Source organism: Camelus ferus, chromosome 9, assembly GCF_009834535.1.
Source record: "Camelus ferus isolate YT-003-E chromosome 9, BCGSAC_Cfer_1.0, whole genome shotgun sequence".
Lineage (NCBI taxonomy): Eukaryota > Metazoa > Chordata > Mammalia > Artiodactyla > Camelidae > Camelus > Camelus ferus.
The window spans coordinates 7123869-7145931 of record NC_045704.1 but is presented as its reverse complement, the minus strand read 5'-3'; the positions used below and the strand labels follow the sequence as shown (position 1 = coordinate 7145931).

The following is a 22063-nucleotide window of genomic DNA, read 5'->3' as shown; positions in this document are numbered from 1 at the left end:
AATTCTTGCCAGGCAACTTCAACAACTTCATGGCTTCTTGTCTTTGTAAACCCCTGACTCTCTTTCCCTGGAACACTCGTGGGGTTACCTGAATTTATGCCTCCTGAATTGCAGTCCTAAGACCCTGGATAAACTCTCTTTTTACTTACAGCCTCCTGCCTTATTTTTTGGTTGGCGTTACATCTGTCAGAAGTGGGATACAGCATGATCTGCAAACTTTAACACCGCCATGGATTCGAGTAAGGTGCCTACGAGAGACCACTGTGCTTTACCATCTCCTTGATGATCCCAGGTCGTGCTGGTGAGTCCTCCTGTACCTAAGCCACCTACCTTCGTAGAAGTTCTAGTTTATTTGGGTGTCCTCTGTTGCTGGCTTCTGTCCTCTGGGATTTTGCTTCCCATTTTGTTTGAGGGGCCTCTAGCATTTCGTTTCTCATTTTGTTTGGGTTAGCGGCTTCTGTTCTCAACATTTCATTTGCTGTTTTGTTTTGATGAGCCATTACCCTTGGAATATGGGAAGTTCGCTCTCTTTCCAAATTAGTTTTTTTTTTTCCCAAAAAAATACCCAGAAGTGGAATTACTGGATCTTATGTTATTTCTATTTTTAATTTTTTGAGGGATCTCCATAATATTTTCCATAATGGCTGCACCAATTTACATTCCCACCACAGTGCACAAGAGTTCCCTTTTCTCCATATTCTCACCAACACTTGTTATTTGTTGTTTTTGACAGGCCCTCTGCCCATTTTTTCATCAGGTTAACCCCTTATCAGATGTATCATTTACAATATCTTCTCTCATTCAGTAGGCTGCCTTTTCATTTTGTTGGTAGTGTTCTCCACTGTGCAAAAGCTTTTTAGTTTGATGCAGTCCCATTGCTTCATTTTTGTTTTTGTTTCCCTTGAAGACGTATCCAAAAAAATGTTAAGACTGATGTCAGAGAGCATACCGCCTATGTTTTCTTCTAGGAGTCTTACGGTTTCAGGTCTTAAATTTAATTCTTTAAACTATTTTGAGTTTATTTTTTGTAAGTGGTATGAGAAACTTACAGTTTGATTCTTTTGCATATAGCTGTCCATTTTTCCCAACACCATTTATTTTTGAGATTGTCTTTTGTGCATTGTTTCTTCTTTTCTCCTTTGTTGTAGATTAATTGACCACATACTTGTGAGGTAATTTCTGGGATCTCTGTTTGTTCCATTGACCTAGGTGTTTGTTTTTGTGCCAGTACTGTGCTATTTTGATTCCTGTAGCTTTGCAGTATAGTTTAAAATCAGGGCATGTGATAACTCCAGGTTTGTTCTTATTTCTCAGGATTGTTTTGGCCATTTGGAGTCTTTTGTATTTCCGTGCAAATTTTATAATTATTTGCTCTAGTTCTGTGAAAAATGTCATTAGTATCTTGATAGGGATTGCATTGAATCTGTAGACTGCCTTGGAGAGTGTGATCGCTTTAGTAGTATTAATTCTTTCAGTCTATGAACATAGTGTATCTTCCCATCTGTCTGTGTCATCTTCAGTTTCTTTCACCAATGTCCTGTAGTTTTCCAAATATAGGTCTTTTACCTCCTTGGTTAGATTTATTCCTACGTATTTTATTCTTTCTGATGCAACTGCAAATGGGACTACTGTCTTAATTTCTCTTTGTGATAATTTTGTTGTGAGTGTACAGAAATGCAACATGTCTTGGTATATTAATTTTGTATCCTGCAACTTTACTGAATTCATTGATGAGTTCTCATAGTTTTTTGGTCAAAGAATCTTTTAGTGAAATAATTTTTAATTCCAAATTTTCTTCAGAGACCTCTGCATAGCAAAAAACAAAAAACTGCCCATTGAGCTTATCAGAACTTAAAGTACCTCTTAAAGTACTTTTTTTTTTTTTTTCAAACAGAATGTTCCCCAGCATGGCCACTGAAGGTCTAAATCATCTTTGCTGAAATTATGCCATTTATAAAGATAGATGCAAGAATTCAGATTCTAATGAGTCTGTATAAGAAGCACAAGATTATTCCTGGTAGATTTAGGTGATGGTACACGCAGATGTGTGTACACTTCAGGCCTCAAGCCCCAGACTGACAGTGTACCACCTACAAACACAGACCCAGCCATCAGCACCCCTGGTCAGGCTGAAAACCTGCATGCATCCATTCCAGAGTCTGCGGGCTCTGCCACCCCAGCTGCTCCTTAGTGCTTTGTCCACGTGGAAGTTGTGGGTCAGGGTTAGAAGCCCCATTTCCCTCTCCCTGGACCTGGAAAATAGTCCTCGAGGCACAGCTCACTTATACTGGGCACAGTGCCCAGAGCTGCTCACAGCCCGCCTGCTGACCCTCTCCCCAGGGCCTCCAAGAAAGGGCTCTGTGAGCACCCCCATCCCACAGATGGGGACACAAGAGGCTCCGGCACGAGCAGACAGTCCTGCTGCTGGGAAAAGGCAGAGCAGAGACCCGAACCCCACGGCAGAAGTGTCTCAGGGTGCCTCCTGGGGAGACAGCTGACCTGGGCAGCTCCCCACCGGATGAAGACTTAGCTGCAGCCTCTGAGTAGGACCCCAAGTAGGGGTCAGAGCTGTTCTGGGAAGAGCCCCCTGTTGGCACTGGAGCCCTGCAGTCCACGAAACCCTCGGAGGTCATCGCAGGCTCCCCGGGGCACTGCAGCACCCTGCAGGTATCAGGACCCTAACAGCTGCTGCCCTGCGGCCTCCCTCTCGGCCTCGCCCTACACATCCCCCAGGAGCTCCTGAGCCGGCTCCATCTTAGCCCCGTTTTGCACTGGGGGACTGAGGATGTGTGGGCTGGAGGGTGTGTATCTTGCTGTGACCCCAGGAGAGGCAGGGATGCAGAAATCCACACCAGGCTCGCCCACTGCGTCCTCCTCCCCTCCAGCCTGGTTCCCCACAAAAAGTCCCTTCTGCTTCCCTCAGGCTCCTCTTAGGGTCCTTCTCACCCTCCCCACTGGTGCCCTGCAGACCTCCTCCCGGATGCTGGTGGTCCCTCAGTTAGTTTGCTAAGGTTGCCAGACCAGGGCACCACAGTCCGGGTGCTTTAAACAGAAAGTTATCTCTGCACAATTCCGGGGGGTGGAAGCCTGAGATCAAGGGGTTAACCTAACAGTGGCTTCTTTTGAGGCTACAGTTGTAAGTGGCTGTCCCCTTCCTGTGTCTTCATGTGGTCTTCCCTGTGTGTGCATCTGTGTCCTGTTTTCCTCTGTGTATAAGGACACTGGTCACACTGGAATAGCAACCATCCTGATAATGCCATTTTACCACTTTAAAGACCCTATCTCCATATTCAGTCCCATTCTGAGGTATTGGGGGTTTAGTACTTCAGTGTATGAATTTGGGGGACACAATTCTGCCCATAACAGCCCCACCCATCTTTTCACAGGCAGTTAACGAGGCGCTCTCCTGAGAATTACATCATTTAACAACCCCAGAAGTATCCAGCAGAGGAGCTATTTATTTCCACTTCTCAATGGAGGGATCTGCAGCTCAGAGAGGGTGAGTGACTTCCACAAGGGCACACAGCCACCAGACATCTGAATTGGGGAAGATTATCCCTACACTCTACTCTGGGTCAGCTTACCTACTTCCCTCACATCCTCTCCTGACAGAAATAGCCATCCAGACCCTGAACTCCACTGGACTCCACTCCAGTGAGACCATCTGCTGAACACTGAGCCATCACATAACGAACCCCACCCCTGGCCCAGGGCCTCCATGCTCCCCTCCCTCTCGGGCATGCAGTGTCTTCCCTGGTGTCACCCTGGACACATGACTGGCCCTTGCTGCCACACGTGAGTCACCCCAGGGTTGTTGGTCTTCCTCCTAATACTGCCCCAGGGAGTCTCCTCCAATCAGTGCCCCAGCACTCAGCTGTCACCTAGGAATTATGTCACTATTGTGGACATTGGAAGACATGCTAAAGACCAAGAATGTCTGATGTGACCCTCAACCGTCCCTGTCTCCCTGGCCCTTCCTCTCACCCTCTCTAGCCGATGACTCTAGCCCTGACTGCTCCTTCCCACCCCTCTAGGTACAAAGCAAACCAATGAATGAAACTGCTAATCCCTAAGAAAGTTCTGGCGCTCTCCTAGGGAACTGACCTTGACTGCCTTTCCCTACATGGGCTAGATGAGGTCTGGCCCCCTTATAAATCCTGCACTTGTCACAGTGACAGGATAATGGCCTCCCAGATTTGTCACTGCATCCCCGGGGGTATGTGAGGTGCCCCAGGCTGGGCTGATAAATGTCAGTGTCACAGACCTGCCGCACAGGGTCCCCAGTGTGTGTGCAGCTCATATCCAAGGCCTGAAATGTTTGTTTCCAGGCTGTCATGGTGTGGTGGCAAGACAGTTAGACTCCTTGTGTTTCTAGGTGTGTCACATACAAACTATTTTATTTGACAGATACACATTTTAAAATTGAGAGATTTTAATTCTCCCTTTTGAAAATGGGGAGATTTCCTTCTCCTTCAGAGCATTTACTTTAGGACATTTCTAACTGTCACATCTCTTTAAAATTCATGTCTTTGGATACTACACAAGCCTTTTTTCAGCTGGCTTTTTTTTTTCCTTCCAGTTTTAGGATTCGAAGATGTCTTTCTCAAGAACCTTGGAGCCATCCTTTCAAACTGCAGACATCAAGGGAGACAGCTTGCTTGTCAGTTCCTGTGGGAGGACAGGAGTCTCACTGTAGTGGACACCTTGCTCCAACAAGAAAACTGTCTCTGATAGAGAGGTGAGAAGTTTGTTTTTCCTATGGATAAAGCCAGTAAGCTGACACAGATACTCACCTCAGACAAACGGTGCTGTCGGCTCCTCTTTCTTGAAGACCTGTTATTGTTTATCTTGAATATGCGTGTCCAGTGGGTTGTACTGCTTAGCTATTTGAGAGATTTTTTTCTCTCCTTGCTACTTCCTAGTGGACTGCCTTTGATGCACATCTATTTTGGTTTAATGTTTATTTAAGAATAAGATTGGTTTTGTCTCTACCTTTGTGAAGAGGGTTTCTAGGTTGGGAGAAATTTTTGTTTTTACTTCCCAGTCACAATCACTCATCTGTCTGCAGGGATCAAACCTCACCACTCATCACATCAACACCTAATGTACAGGAAACAGGGGGAAGGGTGAACAGTGAAACAGCATCAGAGACTCAAAAAGCCACATCTAGAGTGTGCCAAATTGTGATGAACAAATGACAGAAAATTATTAAAAAAACAGATAATACGAATTTTAAAAGGTAAGTGGACCCTACATGTTAAGAGACCTAGAGATGCAGCTGCTGATTTTGTTTTGGATTCTTTCATATATGTTCTTCAAGAGTCTGGCTAAAAGGTTTATCAACTGTCTTTTCCAAGACCCAGCCTTTGGTTCCATTGATCTTTTCTATTTTTTTTTTTTTTAAGACTCTGTTTTGTTTCTGCTCTAATCTTTGATTTCTTTCCTTCTACTAACTTTCGTTTTGTTGGTTCTTCTTTTTGTAGTTCGCTTAGGCATTAGGTTCGGTGGTTTGAGTTCTTGTTTCCTGAGCTAAGCTTGTATCGAAATCAACTTCCTTCTTAGAAGTGCTTTTGGTGTGGCCCCTAGGTTTGGGGTCATCGGATTTTCCTTTCTATTACCTCTCTGTATTTGTTTCAGGTTTCCTTTGATTTCTTCAGTGACCCATTGGTTGTTTAATAGCATATTGTTTAGCCTCCATGTGTTTCTATTTTTTGTAGTTTTTTTCATGTATTTGATTTCAAATCACATAGCATTGTGATCAGAGAAGGTGCTTAATATGATTTCAGTTTTCTTATTACTGAGGCCTGTTTCGTGGCTTAGCATGTGACCTGTCCTGGAGAATGCTCCACGTGCACTTGAAAGGCATGTGTCCTCTGCTGGTGTCAGATGGAATGCTGTCTCCATCAGTCAGTAAAGTCCATCTAGTGGGATGTGTCCTGTGTGGCCAGTGTCTGTCTCCTTACTTCTTTCTCTGGGAGTGGGGTTTTAATGTCCCCACCATTGTTGTGTCAGTTTCAGGTGTACAGCAAAGGGATTCAGAGACATATATTCTTTTTCAGATTCTCTCCCATTATAGGTTATGACAAGATACTGAGTATAGTTCCCCATGCTATACAGCAGGTCCTTGTTGTTTCTCTGTTTTCCACATCGTAGTGTGTATATGTTAATCCCCAGCTTCTTAATTTCTCTGCCCCTGACCCTTCCCCTTTGGTAACCATAATTTGTTTTCTGTGTCTGTGAGTCTATTTCTGCTTTGTAAGTAAGTTCATTTGTATCATTTTTTTTTTACTCCACATGTGATATCGTATATTTGTCTTTCAGATGCTTTACTTCTTTCTCACCACTTGCAGTCAACATAATTTTGGAAGTCCTAGCCACAGCAATCAGAAAAGCGAAAGAAAAATAATCCAAATTGGAAAGGAAGAAGTAAAACTGTCACTGTTTGCAGATGACATGGCACTATACGTAGAAAATCTTGAAGACGCCCCCAGAAAAATCCATTGAGCTCATCAATGAATTAGGTACCGCTGCAGGATCCAAAATTAACATGTAGAAATTTGTTTCATTTCTGTATAGTAACAGTGAACTGTCAGAAAGGAAAATTAAGGAGACGAGCCCAATTACCACATCAAAAATAATAAAATACCGAGCAATCAATCTATCTCAGGAGGTAAAAGGCCTGTCCTTGGAAAACTATTAAGACACCGATGACAGAAACTGAAGATGACACAGACAGGTGGAAAGATATACCGTGTCCTTGGACTGCAAGATTCAGTATTGTTAAAACGATCACACTACCCAAGGCAATCTACAGATTTCAGTGCAACCCCTATCAAATTACCAATGGCATTTTTCACATAAATGGAACAAAAAATGACCCCAAACAGCCACAACAATCTAGAGAAAGAATGGAGCTGGAGGAATCACTCCCTGACATCAGACTATACTACAGAGCTAGAGTAATCAGAAAGTATGATGTCAGCCTGAAAACAGACACACAGATCAACAGAACCGAACAGAGAGCCCAGAAATAAACCCGCACACTTGGGGTCAGTTTACTCTACGACACAGGGTCAAGAACATACGATGAACAAAAGACAGTCTCTCTCAGTAAGTGGTTCTGGGAAAACCGGGCAGCTACATGTAAAAGAATGCAATCAGAACATTCTCAGACACCATATACAAAAGTAAACAAGATGGAGTACAACCTAAATGTAAGACCAGATACTATAAAACTAGAGGAAAACACAGGCAAAACACACTTTGACATAAATCACAGCAGTATTTTTTTGGATCCGTCTCCTAAAATGAAGGAAATAAAGGCAAAAATAAACAAATGCGACATAATTAAACTTAAAAGCTTTTTCTGAAGAAAGGAAACCATTGACAAAATGAGAAGACAGTGTCCCGAAACAGAGGAAATATTTGGACATGGTATGACCGATAATGGATTAATGTCTAATATATATAAACAATGCATACAATTCAACATCAAAGAAACAAATCAATTTAAAAATGGGCAGAAGATCTGAACAATTTTCCAAAGAGGAAATGCTGATTTTCAGTAGGCACATGAAAAGATGCTTAACATCAGTCATCAAGCAAATGAAAGTGAAAAACACAGTATCACCTCACACCTGTCAGAATGCCTATCTTCAAAATAGCACAAATAACAAATGTTCGCAAACTATGGAGAATAGGGGACGCTTGTACGCTGTTGGTGGGAATGTATATTGGTCCAGCCACTGTGGAAAACAGAATGGATGTTTGTGAAAAAAGACTAAAAACAGGCTTACCATATGATCCAGCAATTTCATTCCTGTGCATATATCCAAAGGAAATGAAGATACTAGTTCAAAAAGGTACACGCACCCCAGCGTTCACATCAGCATCATTTACAATTCCCATGATGTAGAAGCAACCTAAACGTCCGTCGACAGATGACTGGATAAAGAAGTGTTGGTGTACTTATACAATGGAACACTGCTCAGACATAAAACAGAATGAGGTAATGGCATTTGCAGCTACATGCATGGACTTGGAGGGCATTACGCTAAGTGAAACAAGTGAGACAGAGAAAGACAAATAGTGTATGATATCACTTGTAATGTGGAATCTAAAAAGTACAACAAAATATTGAAGATAACAAAAAAGCAGCAGACTCACACATACAGAGAACAAAGTCGTGGTTACCTCTAGGGAGAGGAGGGGGTGGGAAGTGTAGGGTTGGGGGTGTGAGGGTACAAACTACTGGGTGTAAGACAGGCTCAAAGCTGCAGTGTACAACACAGGGAATACAGTCCGCCCTTTGTCATAACTGTAAATGGAAAGTAACCTTAAAAATTGTATAAAAAACTAAAGGAAAAAACTTACCAAATTGTAAAATTCAAGTATGTGCAGTTTATTTCACATGATTTATATCTTCTTAAAGCTTTAAAATATGGTTCGAAATAAAAATCTGCAATTCCTTCTGTCTTTGGAAGTCAGGTTGAGTATGCTGATCCCCCATCTCTCTCCTCATGCCCTGGTGGAGGTGCCTTGCCTCACTGGTAGCAACGCTGGTGAGCCGCGGGGGGCCGTTTCCACCTGAGTTAAGAGAAATGCAGGCTGCGTTAACACATCCCCCTCCTCCTCATCCTGCTCATCTTTGTGTACAGCAAAGATGTGAAAGGAAAAGCCCAGATGGGCTCCAGTATTCCACAAGGGCTTTTTTTCACAGCCGTGGCCCTTACTCACACGAGGTACACGGCCCAGGAGGCCAGAGGATTTCTGCGCCTGCTCATCCTTCACGGCCAGTGACTAAACACGTGGATGCCATTTTGATAGAGGGACATTCCAACCAGTCTGCTGAGTCTCCTTCCTCCGATTCCTTTAAACCTAATGTTTTTGTCACAAATATGATTCCTACTGTACTCTTACAACCAGGGATACTACTCTAAGGAGTTAATGGGCAGCAGGACCTGTGGCCCCTCTGCAGGACCTGGAGAACAGATTTACCTCATTAATACTGAGCAATGCAACTTCTGTGAACTGTACAAGTTCATGTTTCTCAAGAAGCAAAAGAAGTTGTCATAGGTGTGCCCTTCACAAAATCATGGCACTCAGACTACAAACTGACTCTGGGTAGCAATGCAAACTAGGCCATCACTTTGTCCCCTCTGAGGCACATAAAGTTTGGGATCCCAACAAAAACCGTTCATCCCTTTATGTTAGCAGAGGCCACTTATTTTCAAACCACCCCCATACAAGGAATAAAATTCCCATGAGTAAGCAGCAAGGCCTTCCTTCAGAATCACAAACCAGAGCAATAGGGGGCAGGCTGTTCTCAGGTTCACGATTGGAGGATGGAACATTCCATCACAGGACTCACGTGAGACCAAGAGTATTACTGAAAAAGTAAGCCATCTTTTCAAGTCACCAGCAAAGTCCTGAGCCAAAAGTGGGCCAGCTCCTCGGCCTGATGCATCAAAGAGGAAGCAATGAGTGCCCAGGTGCTCACTGTTCCCTCCAGCAAGTGGAGGACACCACCATGTGTTTCCCCAGCACACTGCGGGGTGAGTGGTGGGGAGAGGCTTTTACTCTAGAACTGCAGGGACAGATACCTGCCAGCACAAAGACAGACATGTGGGTCAGTGGATCAGAACAGAGAGCCCACAGACCTACAGTCAGTCCATCCTCAACACAGGAGGCAAGAACACACAATGGAGAAGAGACAGTCTAGTCTCTTCAGCAAGTGGTACTGGCACAGCTGGCCAGTCTCATGTAGACCAATGTGGTCAGAACACTCCCTCCTCACACCACACTGCATCATGTGGGAGCTCTAATTTGTTGTTAGAGCACCTCCACATGCATACATGATGCAGCAAAATTGAACTCAAAACGATTTATAAAGACCTAAATGTAAGACGTGATACCACAAAACTCCTAGAAAACATAAGCAAAACACTGAGATAAATCATACCAATATTTTCTTATATCAGTCTCCCAAGGCAAAAGAAGTAAAAGCAAAAATAAATAAATGGGACCCAATTAAACTCACAAGCTTTTGCACAGCTAAGGAAACCATAAAGAAAACGAAGACAACTTACAGAATGGGAAAAAAATGTTTGCAAATGATGTGACCAACAAGGGGTTTATTTCCTAAATATACAAACAGCTCATACAGCTCAATAAAAACATACAAATCACCCAATCAAAAAATGGGCAGAAATCCTGAATAGACATTTCCCCAAAGAAGACATATACATGGCCAATAGGCATATGAAAAGATGCTCAACATTGTTAATTATTAGAGAAATGAAGATCAAAACTACAATACATTATCATTTCACGCTGGTCAGCATGGCCATCATCAAAGAGTCTACAAATAAAACATGCTGGAGAGGGTGTGGAGTAAAGGGAACTGTCCTACATTGTTGAGGGGAATAAAAACTGGTGCAGCCACTATGGACAACAGTATGGAGGTGCCTTAAAAAACTGAAGTTAGAGCAAGCACAGAATGCAGCAATCCTACTCCTGAGCATATATCCAGAAAAGGCAATAGCTGCAATCCAAAAAGATACACGCACCCCAGTGTTCACAGCAGCACTATTTACCACAGCCAAGACATGCAGTAACATGGATGGACCTAGAGATTATCATACCAAGTAAAGTCAGTCAGAGAAAGACAAATACTATATCACACATGGAATCTAAAAAAAAAAAAATACAGATGAACTTGTTTACAAAACACAGACTCACAAACATAGAAAACAAGCTTATGGTTACCAAAGGGGAAAGTGAGTGGGGAGGGATAAATTAGAAGTTTGAGATTACCAGATAGACTACTATACATAAACAACAAGGACCTACTGTACAGCCCAGGGAACCATATTCAATATCTCGTAATAACCTATAATGAAAAAGAATTCATATATGTATAACTAAGTCACTTTGCTATACACCAGAAACTAACATGGTACTGTAAATCAACTATACCCCAATAAAAATAAAATAAAAATAGAGAATTTCAGAGGTGTTCCTCAAGAACAGACCATGGTCCACGTGAACAGTGACCATTTCAGTGATGACAGCTCCTGACACAAGCAGGCATGAGGAAACGTCAGCTAGAGGAAACAGACCCTGCAGTACACAAGCTGGACAAGGTTACCTAGCCACGGCGAGGGCAAATAAGGTGCGATCCATTAAGACAACTGCAAAAGGTCTGCGTCTGACACCTTCCTGTGATGCTGCAGGGAGCAGGTGTCGGGGCTGCTCAGGGAGAATAGAGGGCAGTGCTCAGACCTTACAGTACCAACCCCAGCACCTCCCCCAGGGAACTGAAGGAAGCGGTGTCCATGGTCCTGATGTGAGGACAGCGCTGCCACTGGGAAAGGGGAAGGGCAGAGACCAGCTCAGGGAACAGGGGCGGGTTTGAGGCTCTTACCCAGGGAGGTGGCAAGTGCCAAGTTCGCCAGCATCACAGCACGGTACAGGCATCTGAGCCTCATCAAGGAGAACCTGTTCCTCCAGAAAAAGTTCACAGCTACATCTTCAAAGGTCACGCCATCCTGCTATGATGGTGACAGATGAAGCCACAAACAGCCCACTCCCAAGGAGCCACAATCCATTCCTTCCCACCCCAAAGCTCCTCAACTCAGAGGAGAAATCAGGCCCCAGTACTACTGGTGCCACTTTCTCCTCTTGGGTCCACTGATCACTGGGTAAAGCCATCAGCAGCAAGAGGCAGGCAGGCAGGCAGAGATTTGAGCGGTGGGACTAGCCCAGTAGGACCCACACATCCACAGGCAACTCCCCTGGAATGGCTGTCACCATGTAATTCTCAGTGCAGCGCCTTAGGCCACCAGACATGCTCTCTGTCTGACCAAACATCACTACAGAATGCATGGTCCTCGCCTCCAGATCCCACAGCCACAAGCCATGCCCACACAGGTGTCTCGTTGCCCTTCTCATGTTACTTGTACTTCAGTCTCCCCTTCATACCACCACTGGTGAGGGTTTAATTCCCACCCCAAGTCTGTGGCCAGACACCACCTGACACTGGCCAGATGCAGTCAACAGCCATTTATTAATCAGGTATTAGTAAGTGGGAGAGGACACACACCAAACAAAGGCCACGTGCAGGGTGGACCCCAGGAAAGTGACCAACCAAGGGCTGTGGGATCAGGAGGGCAGGGCGCCCCACTTCCTCCAGGAGAATGTGATTGGCTGCACGTTGGTAGGGACTGAAACCCACCCCAAAGGGATACACAGGAACTGCACCTACTCTGTTGAGACAAAGGGCTGTGAGGCTAGGAGGCATCACCTGTGAAAGGAGAGGATGGAGGGAAAGCTGGACTCCGGCACTGGAGGGCACCCTTTTTTCACCAGATGTCAAGGCAGCACATCTACTGGCCAGAATTTTAGAACTTAACAACACAGCTGGGCAGACAGCTTCCAGAATATGCTTCACAAATTCAAACAAGATCCAGTATGACCACAGACGTGGTACAGGTATGGTTCCCAACAGCAATGGCAGCCCCAACACTGTGTGAAGGTCTCATTGCACTCCTCGCCTCAGACTTAGCTACACAGAACCACATGTGGACCTCACACAGCCATGGTCATACACTTACTGAGCTCTCAGCACTTACAGCCTTCCTCCATCCACCCAACCCTCAAGCAGAGCCCAGTCCCACTGACGACCCACCCAGGTCTGGTGACTCACAGGTTACTGAGTTTCCCTGACCATATCCACCCAGGTGAAAGGAACACCCCAGACTCCCCCAGAGTCCTCACAAAATCTTGGTTGATACCATAGGGTGGTAAAAACGCACCTATTTCAGCCTGAGTATGTTTAAATATGCACAATTTATGGCAACACAATTAGTCAGACCTTGTTTTTCATGGGTTCCGCCTACTTACGCCTACTATAAATTTTCCTACTTACCAAAATTGGAAACCCCTCCAAGCAATACTTACACTTTTATACTCACTGACAAACACATGCAGAGACACAAAAATGTGTGTGAGACAGACAAGGTGACGCTCTGCCTTCTCATTTCGGCTCTCAACAACGTAAACAAGTGTTCTTGCCATGATCTATTGAGTGCCCCATTTGTGCATTTTTTGGTGATTCTGTGGTCCAAGACAGCCTCCAGACCTGGTGTTTACATGCTGTCTAGTGTTCCTAAGCACAAGGGGTGTGCCTAGAAAATTCTTGTTATAAGCACTGCTCAGGCATGACTCATAGTGCTGTCGGCCAAGATTTCAATGTTAAACAAATCAATGAATAAATAGTAAATGAACGTCTTTAAACAAACATGGAAAACAAAGTTATGTATTGATTGGCTGACAAATATGTTGTGACCAGGGATCCAGATTCACTAATTCAGTGTTCACAGCGACTCTTAGAATATGACTATAATGAATGACAACTGATCGTTCTTCAATAAAGCTGTTACAAAAGTTTAAAAATTTACAGTGTTCAGGATATAGTTCCTATAGTCTGAAGATTACTGTGCTCCATAGATCTAAAGGAGAAAGAGGCTTGTTACTCATTAGAACATTCCAGGCTGGAAGTGCTAAGGCAGGAAGGGGAACCCTGAAGTCCCTAATGGGCTTTGTGGGGGTTGAGGTCATAGGTCTTTGGACAAGCTGCTTCTCTGTGAGAGCCAGCTTCCTGATTATTAACCATTTTTCCCATAAAGGACCCTCAAATCTATGCTTGGCTTCTCTGCTGAGGGGTCATGTTCAGAACTAGGACTGGGTGGAGGCTATGGATAGAATCACTCTGTGAAGCAAGACCCAACTCTTCACCAGAGACTCCAGGAGAGGACTTTGTGTAGTATGTCCTCATGGAATGGTGTCCATGTCCTGAAATGCTGTCAAAGGCGTAGACCATCCCTGGGGAGTAGAAACCATATACCTATTCCTTCCCTAAACAAAGAGGAGGCTCTTTCGGTGAGTCCAGTGCCTTGGTCTTCAACTTCCCAGCCTCCAGAAGAGTGAGAAATAAATGTTTACTTAACCATGCAGCCATGGTAGTTTGTTAGAGCAGCATGAACTAAGACAGCTTATTTCCTGTGTCCCACCAAGGGCTCTCGACTCTGTCCCCACAATGAGCAACTATATGGGACTTAGGTGATATATTAAGGGAAAGAAAGGACAGACGGCATCTCGGTTTAGCCCAGAACAATGAGAGCTCACAGGAAAGAAAACTGTTACAGAGAGAACTTCGGAGGAGGGTCTTACAACAACAGACCACGACCCACGTAAGTAATAATGATGTCAGTGTGGGTAATTCCTGGCAGAGAGGCATGAGGAAATGTCTGGTAGAGAAAGAAAGTTAAACCTGGGTCACACAGGTGCCTTGGATCCAGAGAAAGTCACCTGGCCAGGGAGAGGGCAAGTAATGTGGGACTCGTTAGGATGAGTGTAAGGCTCCTGCGCCTGCGCCCACCCGGGAGTCTGCAGGAAGGCAGGTGTTGGGCCTGCTCAAAGACAGGAGGGCAGTCCTACCAGCCACAGCACCTACCCAGCAAACTAAGGAAGCAATGCCCACGTGAGACGGACACAGCTGGCCCTGGGGAAAGGCGAGGGGCAGAGACTATCTCTGGGCACAGGGGTGGGTGTGAGGGCCTCACCCAGCAAGGTTACAAGTGCCAGGTTCTCCAGCACCACGCCATGGTGCAGGCGTTTCTGAGCCTCATCAAGGAGACCCCACTCCTTCAGAGAGTACACAGCAACATCCTCAAAGGTCACACTGCCCTGCCAGGATGGTGACAGATGAACCACAAACAGTCCACTTCTGAGTCACAATCCCTCCCCTTACACATCTATCCCACACCCACCCTCCTCCCAAGCTTCCTAACTCAGCGTTTTAAGAAACCAGGCCTTGGCACTACTGATGCCATTGTGTCTACATGAGCCTACTAATCGCTGGATCCAGACATCAGCAACAAGAGGCAGGTGAACAAATGGACAGTTGACCTTTGAGCAACACAGATTTGAACTGCAAGGGTCCACGTATACTTGGATTTTTTTCAATACATACATATTACAGTACTAGATGATCTGTGTATAGGTTGGTTGAATCAGCAGATGTGGAACCACAGACACAGAGGGCCTCACTGTAAATTTTTATGTGAATTTTTTAAGTGTGTGCAAGGTTGGTGCCCTAACCCTTGTTTTTGTTTTTGTTTTGTTTTTTACCCTAACCCTTGTTGTTCAAGGCTCAACTGTAAATCCAAGCCATGGGCCTGGCATAGTGGGATCCAGCTGCTCCTATTACACTGGTATGGCCAAGGTCTCAAAACTAGACCCTGGAACCATCAGGTAAACTCCCTCTCCAAGTACACATCAGTCTTTACAATGCACGTCGCTCACACCTCTGGATTCCACAGCCACATGCTCTTGGCTGCCACCCCCTTGTCCCTGGTCTCCCTATACGTGACTTAATTAGTATCTCTTCACCCCACTGTTGAGGGTAGAATTCCTGCCCTATGGTTATGGAGACAGCCAAATACCTGACACCTGACACTGAACAGATGACACACATTTATTAAATCACATATACTCACAGCCTGGGAGACAAGGACACACCACACCACACAGGGCCACATGGAGGTTTTACTCCAGAAGAGAGTAAACCACCAGGGGCTGTAGGACATAAGCTTTGTAGTATCGAGAGAGAGGTGTTCCTTGGCTCCCAAGGGAGGATTGGTAGGAACTGAATCCCACTACAAAGGGATAAACAGGAACTGCTCTGATCTTGAAAAACTCACACTCAGTAACTTGCACTCCGGCCACTTAAACCATCCCATTTTCATCACCCATCTTAAGGCTGCCCATAATGGGCCTATGCTGTAACAAGGCAGATGACATCCAGATTATGCTGGACACATTCAAACTCGACCCAGTGTTACCCCAGACATCCCATGGCTTTCACTAGCAGCACAGCCTCACAACTTTCTATCCAGGTTTCCCTGCCTGGCTCTGCTCCTTGCCTCAGACTTTGTCACACAGAATCATGTGTGGCTGAGACAGCAGCGGCCCTCTTCCACTTCTGTGCTTCACTTGCTGTCCCCTTGCCACGCGCAGTCTTCCTCTGTCCACCTATCCCTCATTCCAGGTCCAGCCCCTGTTGGCCTCCCTGGGCCTAGTGACTCTCACAGAAGACCACATCTGCTCCTGACCTCATCCTCCACGCTGAATGGAAAACAAGCCCCACCAAAGTCCTCACACAACCCTGGTGTGTACGGAGTGGTAAATGAGCACCAGCTGCGGCCTGAGCGTCGTTCGCACCTCAATTACTATGACCCTGCATCCATCTCATGTCCACTCATCTCTTGGGAGCCTTGGCCACCTGCCAGACAATACTGTCTCTGAGGGTCTTAACGAAGTTACAAGTACCGGGTTCTCCAGCATCATGTCTGAGAGCCTCCCCAACTCCTTTCCCACCCCTCAAGGTGGGACCCAAGGACTGGGGGGGGGGGGGGTACACTTAACAGACTAAAGACACAATAATCCAGAGAACATGTGGTTCGGAGTCAGGGCCGGTGACCGAATGGACACCCTCTACTTGGCTGTGTCGGTTCACACGTGCTTCTGCAGCCGTGGGAATGTGGGGAAAGTGATGCGTTTGGGGGGGGGGGGTTCGATGGGCTCAGGCCTCCCTGTACCCTCGCCTGGCCCTCAAGCCTGGGGTAGCTGTTTAACGACTCTGCTCAGCGCTCAGTTCGCCCTTTACCAGGCTTCCCCCCGCCTGGGGGCCCGTCCCCGCGCCGTCACGCCGTCTGTCAGAAACACGGCCCCACCCGCGGCCGCCTCCCCGGCCTGGACCCCGGGGCCCGGGCCGCAGGCACGCGAGCAGGCGCCCCGCACTCGGGCTCTAGTGTCCGGCGGGAGAGGGCGGTGCGGGCACGGAGGACGCGCGTTTACCTGAGGCGGGTCCCTCAGCGCGGCCGCCGCCATCGGGGTCTGAGGGCAGGAGCGGCGGGGGAGGAGGGGAACGCGGGCGCGGGGGTCCGTATCCCGGACCCGGCGCGGGGCTCCCCGGGCGGCGTCGCCGAGCCTCGGACCCGCTTCTGTGCCGCGTGGACCACGACTCTTCTCGGACCTTCTCAATCCCGTCTCCTCAGTCCCTGCCCAACGCTCCGGAGCCACAGCCCCAGAGCAGTTAAAATGGCCGCCAAGAGGCGGCGACAGGAAGTCCCTCCTCTACCACTCGTGCCTCAGACGGAAACGCTCTCTTCATGAGGTTTTTGGTTGGCTGAGTGACGCAGCGGCCTGTCGAGGCGCATTCTGGGTAATGTATTTCCATTAGAGCCACAGGCGCCCAGCCGACCTCCAGTAAAGAAGGCGTGGCTCCGCCGCCAGGGGCGCCAGGAAAGGGCGCCGCTGGTTTCCCGGGCGGAGGAGGGACTTAGCTCCTTCTTAAAGAGGCCGCGCTCAAATTTCTCGGAAGCCCGTCAGCAGTTGATGGATCACGCAGGTGTTTGGAGACCTTAGTTGAGACGCTCTGAGGTTTAACATGCTCTCACAGGCTAAACGTATCCTTTCAGATGCTTCCAGAGTCTCTGTTGCTCCACAGAGTTATCCAGTCACAAAAGGTGTGACTGGTAGAGGACACTCAAAAATGATCGTCCTGCAATTCAAATGTCAGAATGATTAAAATTCAACCATGTTTAGGAATTCAAGAAACTATCTTTCACAGTCATATGCAAAAATAATAATAATGGCTCTGAAAGAAACTGAGACAATTCTAAGGGAAAAAAATTGCAAAAAAAACCCCCAACACACTGTGGTATTGGTATAGGGGCATATAATTTAGGTCATAAATGTAACAGAACAGAATATCGGGCACACACAAAGATATATGTGTATGATTTTATCCTTGATTTATGGGTATAGTGGCACCAGATAGCAGTGGGAAATACAAGCTTTTAAGGATGTTCTGGAGTACTGAAGTATGCAAATGGTTAAAATGCGACTTTAGACTTCTTCAAACTGGACACAAATATTAGCTGCAGGTAGATAAGGCTTACTTGGAATGACAGAAATGATTGTTTTTATAAGCTGATTGAAGAGAATGCAGATCAGATGTACACAAAGAAGGATTTCTCAAAACAGACTCAAAAACATGACAGGGAGTATGTATCCAAATAGAGCCAACTACATTGAAAGAGAGGGTCGATTATAATAAAATACCAAGAAAATTGAAATAACCGGCCACAGAGTTGAGAAGACATTTGAATTATTTATAATTGTTTAAGAGCTGGTCTATAAATAGTAAATTTATGTAATAAATAAGTCCTACAAATTAATTAGATAGAAGTCATCTCAAAAGAATTAAAACCGTTTTTTATAGATGACAAGAATTCCAAAAAGCCAACCATATCAATAAGAAGAAAGACTTTGAAAGTCGAACCTTAAATCAGAATGACCTCAGTGAATGGCAGACTGGGAAACTAACAGCCCTTGCTCCTTCTAAAAACACTGAGTAAACAACAACATGCTAATCAAAATAGCTTTGTGAGTACTACAGAAACCAGTTGAGGGTCTGCAGAAACCAAGCAAACACCCCAACCAAAAAAAAAAATCCACAATTAAAATGATAAGGAATCTGAGGGTATTTTCGCTGGCCCTAGCCCCATGCCCTCCTCCCTGACACCAAACAGGCAGGTGGAAGTGGCCCAATTCTCAGTTCTGCTCTGGGAAAGAAAGGAAAAGTGAAGGACTTGATTGCAATCTTCTGGTGTGTCTGAAGCCTGACCAACGTTCTGGTTTCTGCATTGCCTGTCTCAGCGCTGATGGTAAGGGCGGCAACAGTTTGAAAGTCAGGATGGAGACCAGTCAGGGACTAGCAGATTCCAAGCCTTGGGACAGCTGCCAGGAACTGCAGTCCTGCCTGCAGGTGCCTGGGGACAAAAAGGTTATGGCAGAGGAATGCAGTAGAATGTTTAATGCTGAGTAAAATGAGGGGAGGGTGGGACTATTAGGGAAATTAAGACACTAAATGCTGCATACTGTGTAGGCAGAACTTGGGGAACCCACACTGGCACACACTGGAGGGAAGAGGCAGGTCCAGAGAAGTTCTGACAAAGCCTTTAGCCTCCACAATGGGTTGGTTAGTAAAGATTTTTCTCTGCGTGGAGCCAGTCCCTAGAGGCTTGGAGAGGTGGCTTAATGTGACAACTAAGGGAATAATGGTCACATCACCTTTGCCTAATCACAAGTATGACATCCCTCTTAAGACGCATGCTCAAGGGAAGGGAGTTATAGAGCCTTGTGCATCAGGAGGCAGGAGTCTTGGGGGCCATCTTATAATTCCACCTGCTGCAGTGGATTTTGCTAAGAGACACCTGCCCAAGACTTATGCTTGCTATATTCTTGATAAAAAACAGTCCAGCCTCTCCATGCCAGCATCCCTATATGGTATGTAGCACTTTGCCAGCAGAACTAACCCTGGAGGAGGGACCACACTGGCTACCAATGACCAGAGGGCCTCACCGCAGACCTCAGTGGACTCCAGAGGCACGAAGGTGTGCTGCAGCCTGGCCTCCCATCTTTCTGGGCCCCCACCTGGTTTGGAATCCTGGAATATAATCACTCTGAGAATTATCGACGATCGAATGGATTTCTGCCTGGCTTCTTCTGGTACCACCTAGCTCCCAGGAAAGTTTTGAATTGTGGGGCATAACCAACTGGCACTGGCCGAGTTTTTTTTAAGAGTTAGTACCTGCCCCTTCAGACATGTTATATCCACTATAGGTAATCCAGAGGTCATAATATTTGTTGGGAAATATTCAAACTTGCTTTGCCTTGTTGGCTGGCAGATGAACCAGCTGCTGGCCCAACAATTATTTGCTGATTAGGAAAATGTTTTTAAAATCAGTTGCCATGGGCTGAATGTTTGTGCTCACTCCTTCCCCAAATTCAGTCATCACACCCCAGTAGGATGGTATTTAGAGGCAGGGCCTTTGGGAAAAATCAGATCATGAGGGTAGCACCCTCATGAATGGGATTATTGACCTTACAACAGGACCTACACCAGGACCCGACCACGCTAGCGTCCTGATCTTGGACTTCAAGTCCAGAACTGTTATTTAAGCTGTCCAGTCAATGGTACTTTTTACGGCCGACTAAGACAGCAGTGTGGCATGTTAGTGTCTCCCGAGTTAGGTCTTGTCTCAGAGGGTCTGGGCATGGCCTTGTCTAAGGGTAAGAAGCCACACAAAGGGACACTGAAGGCCCACCCAGGCTCTGAGACTCATGAGCCAGGGCAGCACACTGACAGCTACTTTCCCTGTGAGCTGGGCCACTCATCCCACCTGTAACCCTTCCTGGCTGCAATGTGCAGGCAGGTGCAAATTATTGGCTGAGGCAGCCTCTGGGATGTCCCATTTCTAATCTATAGTCCCATTACTCCTTTGTCACATTGTCTGTTATACAGTTTTTAATTTAAGAAAGGTGGAAACTGAGTCAGGAGACTTGGACCTGGCTTCAGTTCATCCCCAAATTAGACTAATTTTTTAAACAGCTCGATTGAGATCGAATTCACATACCACAACAATAACTCTTTTAAAGAGTACAACTCCGTGGTTTCTGGACCACTCACAGGTTTGTACAGCCATCACCGCTATGGTAGCCACAGCATAAGCTGCTCCACCTTGAGCAGCAGAGACTCTGAAACCTACATACATTCCTCTTTCCTGCTTAGAGTTACAAATAATGGCTGGCTAGCGAAGGGAGAATTAATCTTGCTTGAGAATTCCAGGGATGGCTTTAAGGAGGGGGTAGCAGACGGACCTTGGAGTAGAAGACTGATTGCACATGAGACCATCAAAGAGGATGCTACTCAGACTGCCCCGCGGCCAGTCTCAGGATGATCATCGGAGCTGCCTGTGCTGTTCTGCACGTTGCCACCCACCTGTGAACCCCCGAAACTCCTCTTTAAAACTCTGTCCTCTAACCAGCACTTGGAGATGGTCCCAGGACATTAGTCCACCATCTTCCCAGGTGGATGGCTTCTTGACCAAAGTAACTTTATCACCAACACTTGTCTCCCGAGTATTGGCCTTTCTAGTGGTTAGCAGCTGAACTTGGGGTTGGTACCAGCTTTGTCTGGTTACAGTCCTTTTTTCTTTTTTTTAACATTTTCATTGCCCCCCAAAGAAAGCCCTACACCCACGAACCATCCTTCCCTTTTCTCCCCTCCCCCAGCACCTAGAACCACTTACCTACTTTCAGCCTCTATGGAATTGCCTGTTCTGGGTATTGCATATAAATGGAATCATACAACGTGTAACCTTTTGTGTCTAACCTCTTTGTGTATTTTGAAGGATCATCTATTTTGTAGCACGTGGCAGCACTTCTGTCTTTTTCCTTGCTTAATAATATCCTGTTGTATGGACAGAATGCATTATGTTTGGTTGTTTATCAGTTGATGGGCATATATGATGTTTCCACCTTTTTGCTCCTATAAAAAATGCTGCTTTGAACATTTGTGTGCAGGTTTCTCATATTTTCAATTCTTTTGGATATATACCTAGGAGTGGAATTGCTGGGACATGTAGCGTCTCTATATTTAACTTTCTGATGAACCATCAGACTGTTTGCCCAAATCAAAAGCACCGTCTAGATTAAATCTTGTCTCTTTTGTGTTCCCACAGCCTTGGTGGCTCCCGGCTTACAGCTCTCGGAACACCTGGCAATCTTTTATAGCTCTTGGCTTGCAGACCCATTTCCCTCACCAGGTCCCAGCACCTTAAAAACAAGGATTACTATATCTTAATCTGGTGTCATATTTATTTTGACACTCAGTCTCCTTGCATGTAAAATGGAAGCAAGCTACTGAAATTGATATTAGTGTCCCCGGGGAAGCTTTGTTTAATGCAGGTGGTTCCCTGGCCCGGTTTGGGAGACTGCCTGGAGAAATTCCTGGTTAGGAGTGAGAAAAGAACGTCCCGACAATTTCTCTTTCACACTTAGGAAGCTGGACTTTTTTCTTTTCTTTTCCAATTAAGTTCTATGTATTCATAAACCGTGACAGCTAAGCAGCAAGAATTTCTGTATCATATGA

At 45.9% G+C, this 22063-nt stretch overlaps 2 long non-coding RNA genes across 3 annotated transcripts; one reads left to right on the top strand and one right to left on the bottom strand.

The window, feature by feature from the left end:
• Positions 1 to 273: 273 nt before the first annotated feature.
• LOC106730494 lies at positions 274 to 7239 on the top strand. Of its 2 annotated transcripts, XR_001366959.2 has the most exons (5): positions 274 to 301; positions 3387 to 3499; positions 4580 to 4738; positions 5069 to 5239; positions 6322 to 7239. It is a non-coding gene; the product is annotated as an uncharacterized LOC106730494 (long non-coding RNA). The 2 variants fall into 2 exon arrangements; XR_004322812.1 differs by having other exon boundaries at positions 4580 to 5239.
• Positions 4369 to 17185, bottom strand: LOC116665968. Its single transcript, XR_004322804.1, has 3 exons — positions 16921 to 17185; positions 8374 to 8586; positions 4369 to 4668 (listed from the first exon to the last, which is right to left on the bottom strand). It is a non-coding gene; the product is annotated as an uncharacterized LOC116665968 (long non-coding RNA).
• Positions 17186 to 22063: the final 4878 nt, after the last annotated feature.